This window comes from Calypte anna, chromosome 6 (assembly GCF_003957555.1).
Source record: "Calypte anna isolate BGI_N300 chromosome 6, bCalAnn1_v1.p, whole genome shotgun sequence".
Lineage (NCBI taxonomy): Eukaryota > Metazoa > Chordata > Aves > Apodiformes > Trochilidae > Calypte > Calypte anna.
Window position 1 is genome coordinate 10,459,518 of NC_044252.1, and position 15,334 is coordinate 10,474,851.

At 41.7% G+C, this 15,334-nt stretch overlaps 1 long non-coding RNA gene across 2 annotated transcripts in view; it reads right to left on the bottom strand.

The window, feature by feature from the left end:
- LOC115598525 overlaps nt 1–15,334 on the bottom strand; it is a 55,807-nt gene that overhangs the window by 37,813 nt on the left and 2,660 nt on the right. Inside the window, exon 3 of one of the 2 annotated variants that reach the window (XR_003987709.1) lies at nt 10,273–10,703. The exons of the other annotated variant lie outside the window; for it this stretch is intronic. This is a non-coding gene — a long non-coding RNA (uncharacterized LOC115598525). Of the gene's footprint in view, nt 1–10,272; nt 10,704–15,334 lie in introns of those variants that run through there. 2 annotated transcript variants of the gene reach the window in all.

Genomic DNA, 15,334 nt, shown 5'->3' on the forward strand with positions numbered 1-15,334 from the left:
TGAATGCAGCTGGTGCTACAAAGTGTTTCCAGCCCTACCTGACAAAATGTCATTGGCAATACATCAGGAGGCAATACGTTAATATCCTGAAATATTAAATTACATTACCTACATTACATTACATGCCTACATCATAGGCACCAACTTCCCTGAGGATTTCATTATCCTGAAGAGAAGGCAGATTCTGCAAAGCTTTGGTTAACTTCACTAGCACCTTGCATACATCTAAGAGGCACTTTTGTCCCTTCTGGAGTGAACTTACTCGTTCAACAACGTTGCCTCATTGGACAAAACCATTCCACAATCCTTCTTCTAAGATGGATGTTAAGGGGAATGCATGATTTTTATCTATAAAGAAATCATCTCTTCTTATTTTTCAGTTACCTGCATCATGGTCTTTTTCTTTGTGGGCCAACCCAGAAGCCTCAGAACTGAATGAAGAAACCTCAGCTGACTGCAACAGGCAGTCCCCTAAATCCACTTAATAAAGTCATTCAGACAACTAGAACTATTTATGTTACATTTCATGACTATATGACATTCAGGGATAACCATGTGTGTTTTGTGTCTTTTGCAAACACATTTTTCCTATTATACAATCTGAAAAAATACTGGGTTTGTTCTAATGTAATTGTAAGAATCAAATTTATATACAAGACCTTTAGAAAACAGAGACCCACCTCTAAATGCAAAGAACAAACATTTGCATTACCTATTTATGTTAAAATATGCAGAAATTTCCAAAGTATTCAGTCAACTTATAAATTTTTATAACTTCTTCAAATTGTTAACATTTTTTTAACACACAGCATTATTTCAGCTTTGTGGAAGGCTCAATAACAATCTTTCTGGTCTCGAAAAAAGGAAAGAACATTATAATAAAGAATGCAGAATAAATAAAAACAAAACAGTACAAGCCGTACATCCACACATACAAAGACAACTTTCATGGTGAGCTATAAGCAATTATAATAACACAATGTGCTGCATGTTGATTTCACCAGTGAAAAGAATTTCTCCAGTGACTGAAGACTTTCCTGGCAGAATTTCAGAAAAGAAAATTCTGACATTCTCCCAATATGACTTCTGTGCAATGCAAGTCATGCACATTTTAAGCATCGATGAATAATACTGCCTTTCTTCTGTGAACTGTTAACAGCTGTAGAAACTATTATAGACTGCTTAAAATCATGTCTCTATAGTCAATACTCTCCAGACACTTAGCAATACTAAAGCTATTCCTGGGGCTAAACTACAATTGCTTTGTGAGTACAAAGTTTGATTTATGTTGAAATGAAACAACAAACATCTGATCTTTCCCTTTTTAAATAGCCATTCATATAAACACAAGTATCAGCTGCATAACTAGAAAGAGATGTACTGAATTTACAGAAATTAGACAAAGGAAGACCACCCACAGCTACCGTCAAGAAGAAAAGATTTTTCAGAGGGTGAAAGACTGCTGGTGAAGGTACTTTGCACAGTTGTGGCTGCCCTAATGTCCTCATGGAAAAGCTGTGCTTTATGAGGTTGTTGTTTCACTAATATAGTTTTTCAAGTCTTCTGAAAGACACAAAATTGGTCAGCAGACCAGTGCCTTTTCTTGGTGATGTTCATCATCAGCTGCTCTCAGACTGATCACAGGCACAGTGGACTGCCTAATAAAATCATCCAGGCTCATCCAAGAGGAAGCCAAGGTCTCCATGCTAACATTACTCTTTTGCATCCCAAAGCACAGGGGGGAACAGGAGAAACACACAGTTGTGGTTCCTCTGAAATTTTTTAAATGCTGACTGGGAAGAGAGAGGAAAAGATGGCAGTAGAACAGGCCAGTGTCTTTAAATATATATATGAAATTTCAGCTACATTCTACAAATGCACGTTCATTAATAAAAAGTGCTGAAAATTCAGATTTGATTCTTTGCTCCAACAAACTGCCATCAAAGCTGCTTTATTTTTTAATACATCTTCACTTTTCAAGAAATGAAAACATGTAAGTAAATACAACCAGATTTGTGGAGGGTTGGTGGTCTCTAACAAAGACAGCAAATTGACCACTAACAACAATGAAGTGAGGGTTAAGGTAACTTGAAATAAGACACACTTTCTCCAGAAGAACAGGACTTTAATAACCTCAAATTACAGCTCCGACTTCTACATTTATTTTAAATCTTAATCTATTAAAGTACCTAGAAAGGTGAAAGATAAGCTAATTGTTCAGCTCATAACTAGTTTTTCTTTTGTCAGTAAATTACCTTTTATAAAGCATGACATTTGCAGCTTTTAATTAGAGATCCTTAGAGAAGTTTCAGCATGTGCCAGTGCTTCCCCATCTTGCACAGGTACATCTCCACCTTCTCCAGCAGACATGCAAGCACCAGAATCACCTGTCTGCCCTTCAGCTACCCCAGATTTCATCAAACAGCTTTCCGCACACACAGTCACTGCTTGACTGGGGAAAATGCCACCAAGGTGTGCCTATGGCAAATTCAGTGCTGTTTTCCAAAAGGCTGCTGTTGGTTCCACCAGCTGAACTTCACTCTGGAGACAACCTTTACTACCAACACATGTGGCTGGTGCAGCTTCCCAAGGACAGGAACTCACTCTCACTAAAACCTGTATTGCCCAGCACTGCTCCAATGGGATTGTGCAAGACAGGACTCCAGAGGCAAAACAAAGCCTGAAATTCAAAATGCAGACCTAAATCACAGCAGAACTGCTGCAGTTCCCTTCACTTGCAGGTCATATTCCACTTCTTGTTACGGACTCGAGGCTGCTCTCATTCTTGGGAAAACTCCCATTGACTTTGCTCAAGATCCCAGTTCACATTTATACAGCCCTATCCCAACCCCTCTGCTTTTCTTCCACCCTACTTACTCTCTCAATCCCTCTACTTTTCTTATCTTATGTGACTCCTTTTCTTCTCCGTTCTTTGAGCCTTATCCCATGTCTCCCTCTGGACTAGGATCTCTCTCCTGAGAAGGGCTTGGGATGTCATATCTCCATAGATCTAGGATAATGCTAGGATATGGGAGTAAAACTGACCCATAACATTGGGTCTCTCTTGTCAAGTATCTTCTGCCCTTTCTCCTGTTTCTTTGAACAATCTCATCCTCTCTTTATTTAGGATTTCTAATTTCAGTCCTTTCATTTCCTTAGCTGTTGGCCTACATTTCATATTGGCTGATTTTGCCATACTGAGGCTGAAAGCTCATACAGGTAGAGTACAAAGTTGTCAGATTTTTCCTTCCTTTGTCTATAAAATGGTGTGCTAGATAGAAGTGTTCCCACAGCAATGGAAAGAGATGATCAGCTTACGAGACTAAAGCACATGGAAGAAGAAGGCATGCACATAAGGAGGAAGACCCAAGACTTTCTGAATTTTAATCGGTACCTAAGAAATAGCTTACAAAAAACCCCTGACCACATAAAATGCAACAAAAAATATTGTTTAGGAAAAAAAGCGTTGAAAAAGCACCAAGGTTACTCGTGGCCATAGTATCTCTTTAGTCTGGGCATTTCAGCTGGGCTCTGATTCTTAATTCAGCACAGTCACAAGGCTAAAATGCAGCTACAATCCTCTAGGGACTGCAAAGGATTAAAAAAAAAAAAAAAAAAAAATTACCTTCAAACCAACCTGATTTCCAAGATCACACATCTGAAATGAGGGCAGCAGGGAACCAAACAGCCTCACAAAACTTACAAAATAAGTACAGTCGTGCAACTAGAAAATTCTCACAGGTATAATCCTAACACAAACTTGATTTGCTAAACTCAGCGGTCAGTACTCCCACTGAATAGAGTAAGAAAAATCAGGCTGTGGGTTACAAGGGCAGGTAATTTACCAAGGGAGGCTCACAGTGTACCCTGTGAAAAATGATGTGGCTTGGACTGCAGACAAGTACAGAGTGAAGCAGCAGTGGCTACTTTGAGAATCCCCACTGGACACAAAGCAGCATTCTGCTCAGCAGTGCTGAACAACAAACATGAAACACATTAGTGGCCAAAATGAAGGCAGGAAAAATCAAATACCTTTCAATATAGAAAACAGATTTCAAGTGATTTCATCCATCAAAAAAGAGAAATGAAATAGGAAAATCTCCAGCATGTAGGCACACTGTAAATGTGACAAGAGAGCTTCCCAGCAAAGGATCAAGAAGATCTGATCCTTGGCACTTATTCTGGAATGAGAAATCTTTTAGACAGGTTAACTCCTTACTTGCCTATGTGTAGAAAAGTCACTGATAACTGAAAAACTCTTGAGCAATCTTCTGTGCTTCTTTTCTATTACAATAATTAGACATTGGCTGCTCAGAAGGGAATGGTATTCAGTATCATTATCCTAACACATGCAGCCATCCATCCAGATATTTACACTGTGTTTCTTTTAGTGGGGAGAACATACGGGGCAAACAATACCATCTCCACTTCTCATTTTGGCTGGTATCCCTGTGTTAGTGCAGTCCACAGGCAGGTGCTGTCATTTCTGACAGCCTGTTGGGTAACAGTGACAGGAATCTGTCAGATGCTGCCCACACATGGGCCATGTCCCGCACGGCATGCTGACCTCCTCCAAAGAAGATTCATTTTAAAATTCTACTGAACATGTTACAAATACCAGCTGGCAACGTGCAATATATCACTGGGAAAGGGAAAGGCGTGAGGGTCAAGACAAACAACAGGGAAAGACTCTCCAAGGGCAGCAGTGGGCTTGTTGGAGCTTGTGCTGTGCTTGGTGGGAGAAACAGGTCAGATCTTTGTGATGGAGGGACCACTAGCTCATTAAACCAGGTTGGGGGCAAAGGCACCTCTGAACTTCCTGTTCCCTGATCCTCCCTCCATTTACCAGAAGATAAGTGCTATCATGAAGTCAACTTTAAAGCAGCCTCAGGCCTTGCTAAGAATAAAACACAAGTGCCTTTACCTGCACAAGATCGTGTTCACACCATGCACAACTCCTTTTACACCAGGAAGAAGCCCTGTGCCAATGCCTAAGAAAATGCACGTCAAAGACCTTAGTCACTGCCTCAATACAACCCCACAGCCTGACACCTGTGCTTCCCCTGGACAAGAATTCTGAGGGACTTGGTTACTCCTACTTTCTGCCTTCTTTACACCACGTGAGATGCAAAGCTGATAGAGATGAATAACCAGTTCCTAGGCAGGCAATAAAACATGGGAGTCTCTCAACTAGCAGAAGAGCCTTGACACACCTAGCCATTACAGTTCAGAGCACTTCTGCTCTTGAGGTTATTGGACTTACCACAGAGCTTTAAACTTTTAAAGGTATCAGGCTACTCACCAGAGCCTGTAAGATACACATGTACACTGCCTCTCTCCACCACTGCTGGGGAGGCATCAGGTGCACAGGGAGAAGTAGCTTCAGCTGCACAAATAGATTTGGGAGACCTCTTCTGCAGCACACTGGGAGCTTGAGTTCAGTACAACATCCAGTGAGATAATCCCAAGATTGTCTCTCTAACAAAAAGTAAAAGGTCTCTGAAATTATGACTTTTGCTTTTGGAAATTATATTAAGACCAGAGCAGAAACTGGTAGCAAAGAAGTGATTCATGAACACCAACAAAGTGAATCATCAGCTCCTCACTGGCAAGCGATATCAAAGCACCACATCTCCACAAGAATGGCAGAAGAGAAGCATTGTTTCACAGGACAGGAAAGTGCTGCTCCAAAAGAAAAGTGTTAAATCAGCAGGTGTGTATGCCAAACAAGAGAAGGGTAAATTGTCAGTGCTCTGGGCAGCAAGTCAGGTGCCCAGCACAATGACTATCAGATGCTTGTAAGCACTACTGAAGAATACAGGAATATATCAAATCTAGTCTGGGATAAATTGCAAGCTCTGAGTATATTGTACAATTACCCCCACTGCCCAAGCAGATTCTTCTCTACCTGATCCATCCTTCCTTGCTCCATCCCTTCAGCCAGAAACAGTAAAATCCCTTCTTAATTCCTGCTTAGCATCCATACAGTGAGCATGCTCCCAGCACTGTGGATCCCTGTTACATGGGTTCTCACCTTGTGGCTCACACTAAGGATAAGCTGAATGCACATGTGCAGCTGCTGGGGCAGCAGAAAGCAAGGGAAGTTTAGGTTTCAACATCTGTGGCACACATCGTCTTCAAGGGTGACAAGCTGAAGAACAGTTTTTTTCAGTTCTTAAAGCAGTGCCTCATGTTGGACACAACCATGCTCTCTGCAGTTATTCTGAGTGGCATCAGCTCGTCAGCACCACAAAGCCCTAAGCATGCTGCCCTCTTCCATGCCTCATAATTAATGCTCTGCCCCTTGCAAAGCAGGCAGCAGTAGGCTTGCAGCTACGTAACTACCAGCCTGATGATGGCAAACTGACATAGCACAGATGAAAAGGATTTTCTTTCTGTTACTCTCATTCCTTCTCCTTAGCCTGCCTTGTGTGCCAAGATGCAGAGTCCTAGCCCTCCAGTTCACCTGACAGAGATACTTCTTCCTCAGATACAAAACTCCCTTCAAACAAATATTTACAGCACCTAATGTCAGCAGCCCCAAGCATTTGAAAGGCAATAAACCCAGTGCTGCTTTCCTCCCCAGCCTGTTGCCTGGCCATGCCAGAGATGAGGGACAGTGCATTCCACCCTGCTGGGCACACACACACCACTTCATAGAAGCCATGGAGGCACAACCCAGACAGAGCAGACTGGAACAGATCGCAGACACCCATTTATCTGTTACCAAGAAAAGTGAATGGCTCAGCTCTTCTGTGTAGTAGAAAACCTCATGTACCACAGGAAGAGAAGCTTAAAGGCCAATGTAGCACTTTCACTTTGTGTGTGAATCTTCCAGTGATGTCAGCTGGATGCAAGATCCTGATTCTCAGACGGTGTAACTTTTGCCAGGAAGTATTTTAAAACATAGACCTTCAGCTCTGGGCTCACACCTATGTCCCAATAAAATTTGATGTCTCCACACCATCCACACTTGTACTGACCCTTTTACATGATAGGGGAAAAAAAGAAACAAATTTGCATGAATAAAATTTACTTTATCAAATTCTGGAGGCTCTGTTAAAGGTAAAAACACTCTTGGCCTCAGGAAAAATATTCTCTGCTCTCAGGGGTTTGAATGTGATAACTTCATATCTAGGGATAAGGACAGCTGATAACCTGTGGAGAAATTACCACAGTTTAAGAATTTAACAACACGAAGCTGGCTTGAGGCAACAGGTGTCACTTCACCACAGGGTGTGAGAGCAGAGTTCCTGAAGTTCAGCTGGTTGCTGAAGTGCAGCTGAGGAGCATGTTAAGCTACCACAACATGAATGCTTCCAATTGTCTCATATTCTGAGAGATAAACTAACTTTGTTTCAAGGAATGGGTCAAAATATTGCAAGAAATCCAGGGCACAGAGCAGAAGAAAGGTTATTTTCAACTTGTTAGGCTTCCCACAGGGTTTTCAGATTCTGCATGTAGATTTAACTAAAGTTACTATTTTGGTTACATCAGAACATCTTTATATCAAAACAATTAACTTCTTGTTATCAATTCCTTTTTTATAAAAAAAAATCTAGTTATATGCCACCCCCTTGAAGTAAAATAGCTCAGACTCACACAAAAAGATTGAGATGAGATAATGGAAATAAAAGATCAACTGGTTTTGTACACAGAAGAAGCATCTGCAATTACAAAGCAGCCAATGCACTGACTCTGCCTTGAGTTACATCACAGACTGGCCCCTTGGGTCCCAGGACTTAGAATCACCTTTGCTCTCTCTGTCACAGTTCAAGTACAGCTCAGCCAAACCAGGAGATATGAGCCAAACAGTTTGTATTTCCAACAATTAAATATTGAATTCTCCTTTTGTAAGTCAGGAGTCACGTTTGCACAATTATTTGCATACACAGCCACTTTATTTCAGCCCCAAGTACAAAAAGCTATTAACAGTTGGACAGATTCTGCTCTCATTTGCCCTGGTGGAAACACATCATTTCCACTCAGGTCAGTGGAGCCTGAGTCTTGTCCCACACGTGGGAGAGCAGAAATCCTTTTTTACTGAGGCAACTCACATTGCTGGTGAGTTGCTGTGCCTGTGGCACAAAGGGCCTGGAGACTTCCATCCCTCCTCTGCTTACCATCCTTCTAACTCTTCTGCAGTCCCATCATATCCCTTGGAGGGTTTTACTTTAAATGGATCTAATTTCAGAGACAGACCAGAGCAGGTTACTTATTCCTCTTAATTCAGTGGATTTACAAGAAGCATGCTAGCTGAGCAACACTGAACAAAAGACAAAATTGTTTCTGCAGTGTATTTACACACAGTAAAATGAACCAATCAAGCAAACTAACTGTACACAACGTCCTCTATTATTAACTGAAACCAGAAGAAATGCTCCTCAGTACTTACAAGTGCTTGTGAATGCATGCTTATGTCCTAAGTAATCTAGAACTTCCAGCAATTATTTTAGTCCTCAAAGCTTTCTGCCATGTTCTCTCCAGAGTATTTACTCCCTGGAGCTCACAGAAGGTAACAGATAAGTGCTCTCCCTCCAACCCTGTTTTTTCAGGGCTCTCTGCTCTGTGGGCAGACTCTCCTCATTCTCCCTGACCAACAGATCACCTGGTTTAACTCCTCCTGGTCTCCCTTCACTTGCTGTACATGTCTCCATCACTGTCATGCTGCCCGTGCAAGGGACAGACAGCTGGATGCCATGGGACACTGGGAACTGGGGCACTGGGAAGCAACCACACTGCTGCCAGACAGGAGGTAACTACAGTGAGTGTGAGAGCACATGGGGCAACAGGCTGAAGGAACAGAAATCCTAATCCTACTGCCCCTGCACATTCACACCTACTGGGTGAGGTGAGGAGTTACTGTTCTGCACTTCTACAGATAGGGCATTTAGAAGTTCAAAACCATTGTGCTTTTATTCCTGTTTAATAAGGCAATTTCAGTTATAAAAAAAATTACTGTGAGCAGCTGAGATGAGGTGGTTCAGAGGTACAGCCCTTGGTATCTCAGTACCATGGAGACAGTGCTGGCTGAACAAGCTCTCACTTGTCCCAGCAGGCAGCCTGGCTCAGAGGGGATTCACACCTCACCCCGTGCAGCAGCATCCTGCAGGACCCTGTCCTGTGGCAGACAGGCTTTTCTGCCACCTGGTGTGACCACATCAACAACCACACAGCCCAAGAGGCAAACTCCCCCAAATGCTTCCCCTGGCATACAGGGAAGAGTGATTTACTACACAAATACAAAGCACAGTGAATCACCTCAGCTTGACTGCCAACCCCTGTCAGAAAAGAAGTGCTAGGTTCAAGGGCCCATTTCTACCACCCCTCCGCCAAACAATTTAATTGAGGAGAAAATCTTGACACTGTATTTCTGATGCTACACACTTCACATGTGTTTTCTTCCCCTACTAGAATTCATGGAAGCAGAAGACTGTCATATTTTTCAAGTGGGAAGTGCTAAGAATCAGGTCTCAGCCCCCTGGACACCAAGGCAAGGGGCCAGCTCCTCTGTCTACAAACCCCTCAAGAAGTGTGCGGAGATGAGGCAAGAACCAGGGAACTGGGTATTCCCATTCCAATGGAGCACAGCCAGACCTGTAAACAGAAACTAGCCACTACTTTTGAAGTGGAGTAGTATCAACCCAGTAAAGCAGAAGTATGACTGTTTAAATTTTCAGAGAAAGCTTGTGAAAAAGCACATCAAATTTACAAAGCATTCCTTTGCTGCCTGATAAAGACCACTATAAGGCTTCTTGGGCAACCAAGCTTATACCTTCTTTCTTAAGGAATCAGTGGCTGGACACTGTAACATACTATTTCCCTATAATGTAGGATAGTACCAGCTTCAGACCTTTCTGTTCTGCCTCAAATACCCACATACTGACAGAGTATACATATGGTTTACATGTATGGTTTATTCAGCACGAAACAAGAAACAGCATTTAGCATTCAGTTTTAACATTGCATATACACAAACACAGATGCAGATAAACTTGAGAAATCAGGTACACATAAAAGGAGGGGTTTTTAATATTCCTCCAAATATTTCTCACTATTACTGGAATCTCTTCCCATGTCCCCTTAGTGGCATCAGCACAAGCTGAAAATCACACAGGAATGAAACCCACACGCCCCCCGCACACCAGGGAGACCTCACCCCAATGCTCTGTAATAAGGAAAATGCTTTCAGCTTTAACTCAAAAGCCACAAAGACAACAGCCCACCACAGAAAGACAGCAGAAGAGGTCAAGGGGATATTCGGAGACTTTATTGGGTGAAAAAAAGTAAAGTGCTCAGTAAACTGTTTGGTGGACTTACAGCTCTGCTGGCATCCTTGTACAGTGCAAGTATTCAAATTTCAGCATATAAATTTCAGCATATAAATAACAATACAAATTGATTACAACCCTACCATCAGTTCCATGCAAACAGCTCTTCATAAGCAATGCTAACTCCTTCTATGTGCAAGGCCTTGCCTATACAGGGCTCTGTGCAGGACTAGGAATGTAAACCATGTACATAAATGCTGGTAAAGTGTGTTTACATAATATGTAAATAAAGATAAAGAAAGGTACATTCACACCAGCTACTGAGAAAATAAAACAAATCATTTTTCTGCTGCTAAACGAACTGAATCACTTACCATCTGGTTTGGGTGGAAAAGAAGACTCAGTCCAATTTAGTTGCAAAGAAAATCCTGTCTAAAAAAAAGTAATCGCATGCTAGATCCTGGTAAGTTCAATTTCCAATCCTTTTTAATATGTAGACATAAGAGTTCTGTTTTCCATAAGGAAAAAACATCCAACCAACCAAACAACACCAGTAAGAAGTATGTGTGGCTTGTTAGGCCCTGATCCTACAAGGTCTAAATACCAAGCTAAATGGAACAGTGGAAGCCATGTGTGAGGAAAAAGCTGGGTCTCTCTATCAGTTTCTGCTGTAATGTATCCTAATTTTCTAAGAAAAATCTGCCTCATTTTTGGTACCATGCTGTGAAATGCAAAAGTAAAATCCAAATACCAAGTATCTGAACTGATTTCCCCTTATAGGTTGGCAACACCTGGCTTTTTCCTCAATCATCTGAAGATATACCTATGCACACTGTAGCATAGTGCAGAAGAGGTATGTTACTGACAAGCATATCATGATAACTGAGAAAGAGCATGTGGTCATGTAAATACCCTCAGTACTACAACACAACCAGCAAAGGTCATGTTCATAGCTCTGGCAAGCATTTGTCATTTCCACACTTCTGGCTTTTCACTTTGTCTACAGAAAACATACCATTAACATTACTTCATTTTTAAAGGAACTAAAAATGTTTGATCACCATTTCAATACACACCTCAAAGCCTAGCCTATATACAGCACTGATTTTCCAAAAGCCTTTATATGTTCTTCATTCCAAAACTATGTGTCAGGGAACCAAACTGCCCTGTTCCCTCTTAGCTTCATTCCCTGTGTGTTCATATACCAAATCCCCTCTGCTTCTCTGGAGAGAACAACCCCGACCTCTTTCACTGACATTTCATTTCACACTGATACCTCTTCTTTCCTTTTCCTCAGCATTTTCCTCTACTAATTGCCAACATTTTCTAATTGATGTTCTTGCATTTTAATACTTTTCCCTTGGAAGCAGTGAAATCCTGCTTGATACAACTCATAGAGATCAATACTGCTGTGTGGGTAACAGTCCTGTAGGGCCTGGCCTTTTTCTTCTGTGTCCACCTCCCTCATTCAAACTCTCACATAAAACTTAATTCCTTCCTCCCAGAGGCCTCAAGTTTAATACTGACCTTTTATGTGTGGGACAAAGAAGGATTTTACTAGATTTACCAACTAACCTATATCACTACAAACACCTGAAATCACTGAAAGAAGTTTGTGTCTCACTAAGTATCTTCACCACCAAATTTTACCATTCCCCTCTTTTTCTGCTGAACACTAGATCTTTCAATGAAAAAACATATGTTATTTTAAATGGAAAAACTGTTCCCTGGCTATTTCTTAAAAATTACATTCTTTCCTTTCTAAATGTAGCACTATTGATTAATCTGTATAAATCTCTACTAGGAAAAATCTGATCCCAAAGGGTTAGGGAATTGAAAAAGTCCCCTCTCTTGCCAGAGATTTTTACAATAATGTGTTACAGCCCTCATGTATAACCACAGGCAATCAAGTTTCTATGGCTGCAGGCGTTGCTGCTTATCACCTGTATGACAACCACACCCATTCTGATTCTGAAAAAGAAAGGCTTAGCTTAAAGATAGTTTGCTCTACAGCTTTTTTGGCAGCCAGGGCAGGCTATGTGTGTGCACCAAGCAGGTTGCAACTGCATGGCAGTAACTCGTTAGGCCACTGAAACAGGATTACTTCAGACCTTGCTGCTAATAAGGTTGCCTAAAAGTGGGTATGTGTGTGATCACTACAAAGCACAGAAGAAGCAGTGGTAGACCCACACCTCACACCCTCAAAAGACCTGAGAGTTAATAAACTATCCAATTCCAACTCTCAGCCTCCAAGAGAGCAGAATCACACCCTACCCTCAAATGCTCATACACTGCACCTATCTCACAGCAGCCCTAAGTAAACATGGCACCGAAGTCAGTGATAATGGGAAAACAGACACACAGTCAGCAGCCTTCCTCGTCCCTGCCCAGAAAGGAGGACTCTGCAGAGCCTTTGTATGCTGAGTGGGTCTTTCCCCTGGGTCACATCTACAAAACCTGCTCTTGGTGTTTGAAAGCCATCTGCTATAGGGAAGGCTGAAGGCCAAGGGAGCTGCTTCCAAACAGAGGTGACCTTGCAAGCTTTCTCCCACCCTCCGTACTCCCAGTTAAGTGACCTAACAGGACCCTTGGGGTTCTCTGAAAAAGTAACAGAGAAAAAAAACCCACGTAGAGTTTGGCACTGATGTAACTGTAAGAGGCTGGAGGGGTTGATGGGTCTGGCAGTCAGAGATAGAATCAGGAGGAGACACAAATTAGTGGTTTCTAAAATGGTGGAGAGGGCTCCCTGTCTCCAACAGCATGACAGGCTGTGGGTGCTCCACTTCATTGCCCGCCAGAACCTGCCAGGAGGGAGACAACCTCCTCATGCTAATAAAGCATCACAGCCCAGTCTGCCTTTCATTCTGTACCAACTATCCCGGGAACACAGATTTCAACTTCCCCAACAGGTAGTATCAGCATTTAGAGTAACAGTAACTTGTATCAATAGAATGATTAATTGTTCTTACGCATTTTGCTGCTTTTGAAAGCCCTTACGTAGAATGAATATCAAACAATTCTAATACAACCAGGAATAAAGATTTGCATGGAAGAAATCATGAGTAAACATACCACATCTTTAACTGGGTCTTTTCTGCTGTCTGAAAGTGATGGTCCAAATTACAGTGTTCTGTACATTATAAAATTACCCAATAAATTCCCATGTTCTTCTGATTACATTCTTCATAATATAGTATCCATATGAATTCCTGTTGATATGTTATTTTGAAGGTTATGTCAGTAATAAGAGTGATAATACAGCTTTTTGTGGACTCAGATTTACACTTGCAAATTGAGCTGTGGGTTTCTTTCATTTCAGTAATTATCAAAGTCTTTTATTACCATCCTGCCTGTACCTGAGCACTCAGGGTTGTGGACAGCTCAGCAATATTCCTGAATATATTTTTAAGTTTTAAGCACAAAGGTCATAATTTTCCCAGATTATATAATCAGGTTAACTTTAGAAAACTTTAAAGAAAACTGAAAAACTTAGAAAAGTCAAGTAATAACTCTTCCCACAATCACCATCAGCTCTGGCCAGAGAAGCCCCCCTGCAAACTACATGCCAAGAAGAGAGCAAGGGAAGGGAGAGCAGTTTCTAACCACAGTGGTAAACATCTTCTTCATACCCAGCATCAGTCTTAGACAGTCAGAGAGTTCAGAGGGGATAAGGCCATGACTATCCACAGTACCCACCACCACAATCTGACCTGGGTGGTGTCAGAGATCAGCACAGCTCTGATCTGCATCAGCAGGAAGCACGAAATCCATGGAGCTAAACTCCGAAACTCAGAACACAGCTCATTATCTCAGCAAATTCACATGCAGGGAGTTGCATGCTGCACTGAGTCCTTCTCTGAGTCACTTCAGCTCCTGTTCTAGGCTGTTCAGTAGCAAACTGTCAATAAAACTCATTAATGATGTGCTTTATATAGAAATAGTACATGTAACTGAGAGGCTACAACAAACGAAGAGTGCAGTGAGGGGTGAATTACGTGGTTAATGGAACACAGAATATATGTCAGTAAAGTGCTAAAGGTGGGTGGGAGTTTTAATGTTAAATAGATCTGCTTGAAGTTTGGTATGTATATGGACCTAATTGCCCTTTTGACTTCAGTACAGTTATACCTAGCAGTCCTCCAAGTTTCTACTGATATATGAATTCTCTGATAATTGATAACCAATTTTTTTTTTTTTTTTACATAAACCATTACTGGAGAACCAGAAAGTATTACAGAGAGGTTGTTTATCTTCTCTCTTTTTGGTCTTGTTCTTATCTGAATCATGTTTGGGCAGCATTCATATCTATCTCCTTGATTGGGAGCAGCTTAAAAAAAGAATAAAAATACACACCCTTGCAGAACCAGAACAGTTAGGAAAAGATGTTCTTTGACACAGTTGGGTTTTTGCTCCTGTGTAAACACACATTTGCAGCTGCTGGCAACAGTGTAACATAGGATGGTTTCTGTACTGCCAGACCGAGTTCTACACCTTGTGAAATACTCCAGGATGGTGACACAACATCACAGCTAACAACTGACCTTCTGAACAGGTGGCTGCAGTTTTTGTCCATTCAAGAGTGTTGTTCTAACTGATGGATACAGGTAGCTCTAACTTGTCAAATCAAACTAACAGGATCTGGGAAGCAACCCCTAGAAGAAGGTGAAAATGCACAAGTGACATTTCACAAACCTGGGGGAAATTGCAATACATAGCAGCAACAAAGAAGCCTGAAGCTGAAAAACTGTCAGTCCCACCAGAGACCTCAGATGGAAAGGAGGGGAGCCTAGAACTGTGGCAGGGCTGGACAGAAGATAATAGGTGAAAACACTTCTCAGAACTTTCTCTTTCTGCATGTGTGGAAAAAAAAAAATCAAACAGAAGACCAAACCCATAACCCGAGCCTGACCTCACTCACACTGATTGTATCACAAAACCATTGGGCTGAACTTTGGTCATTGCATCACCAAGGCAAAGCGGTCTCAAAGCCCAGCCAAGTAACTACACTGATGATTTTTCTTCATATGCACTCAAGATGGTAAAGGCTAACTAAAAATATAGCC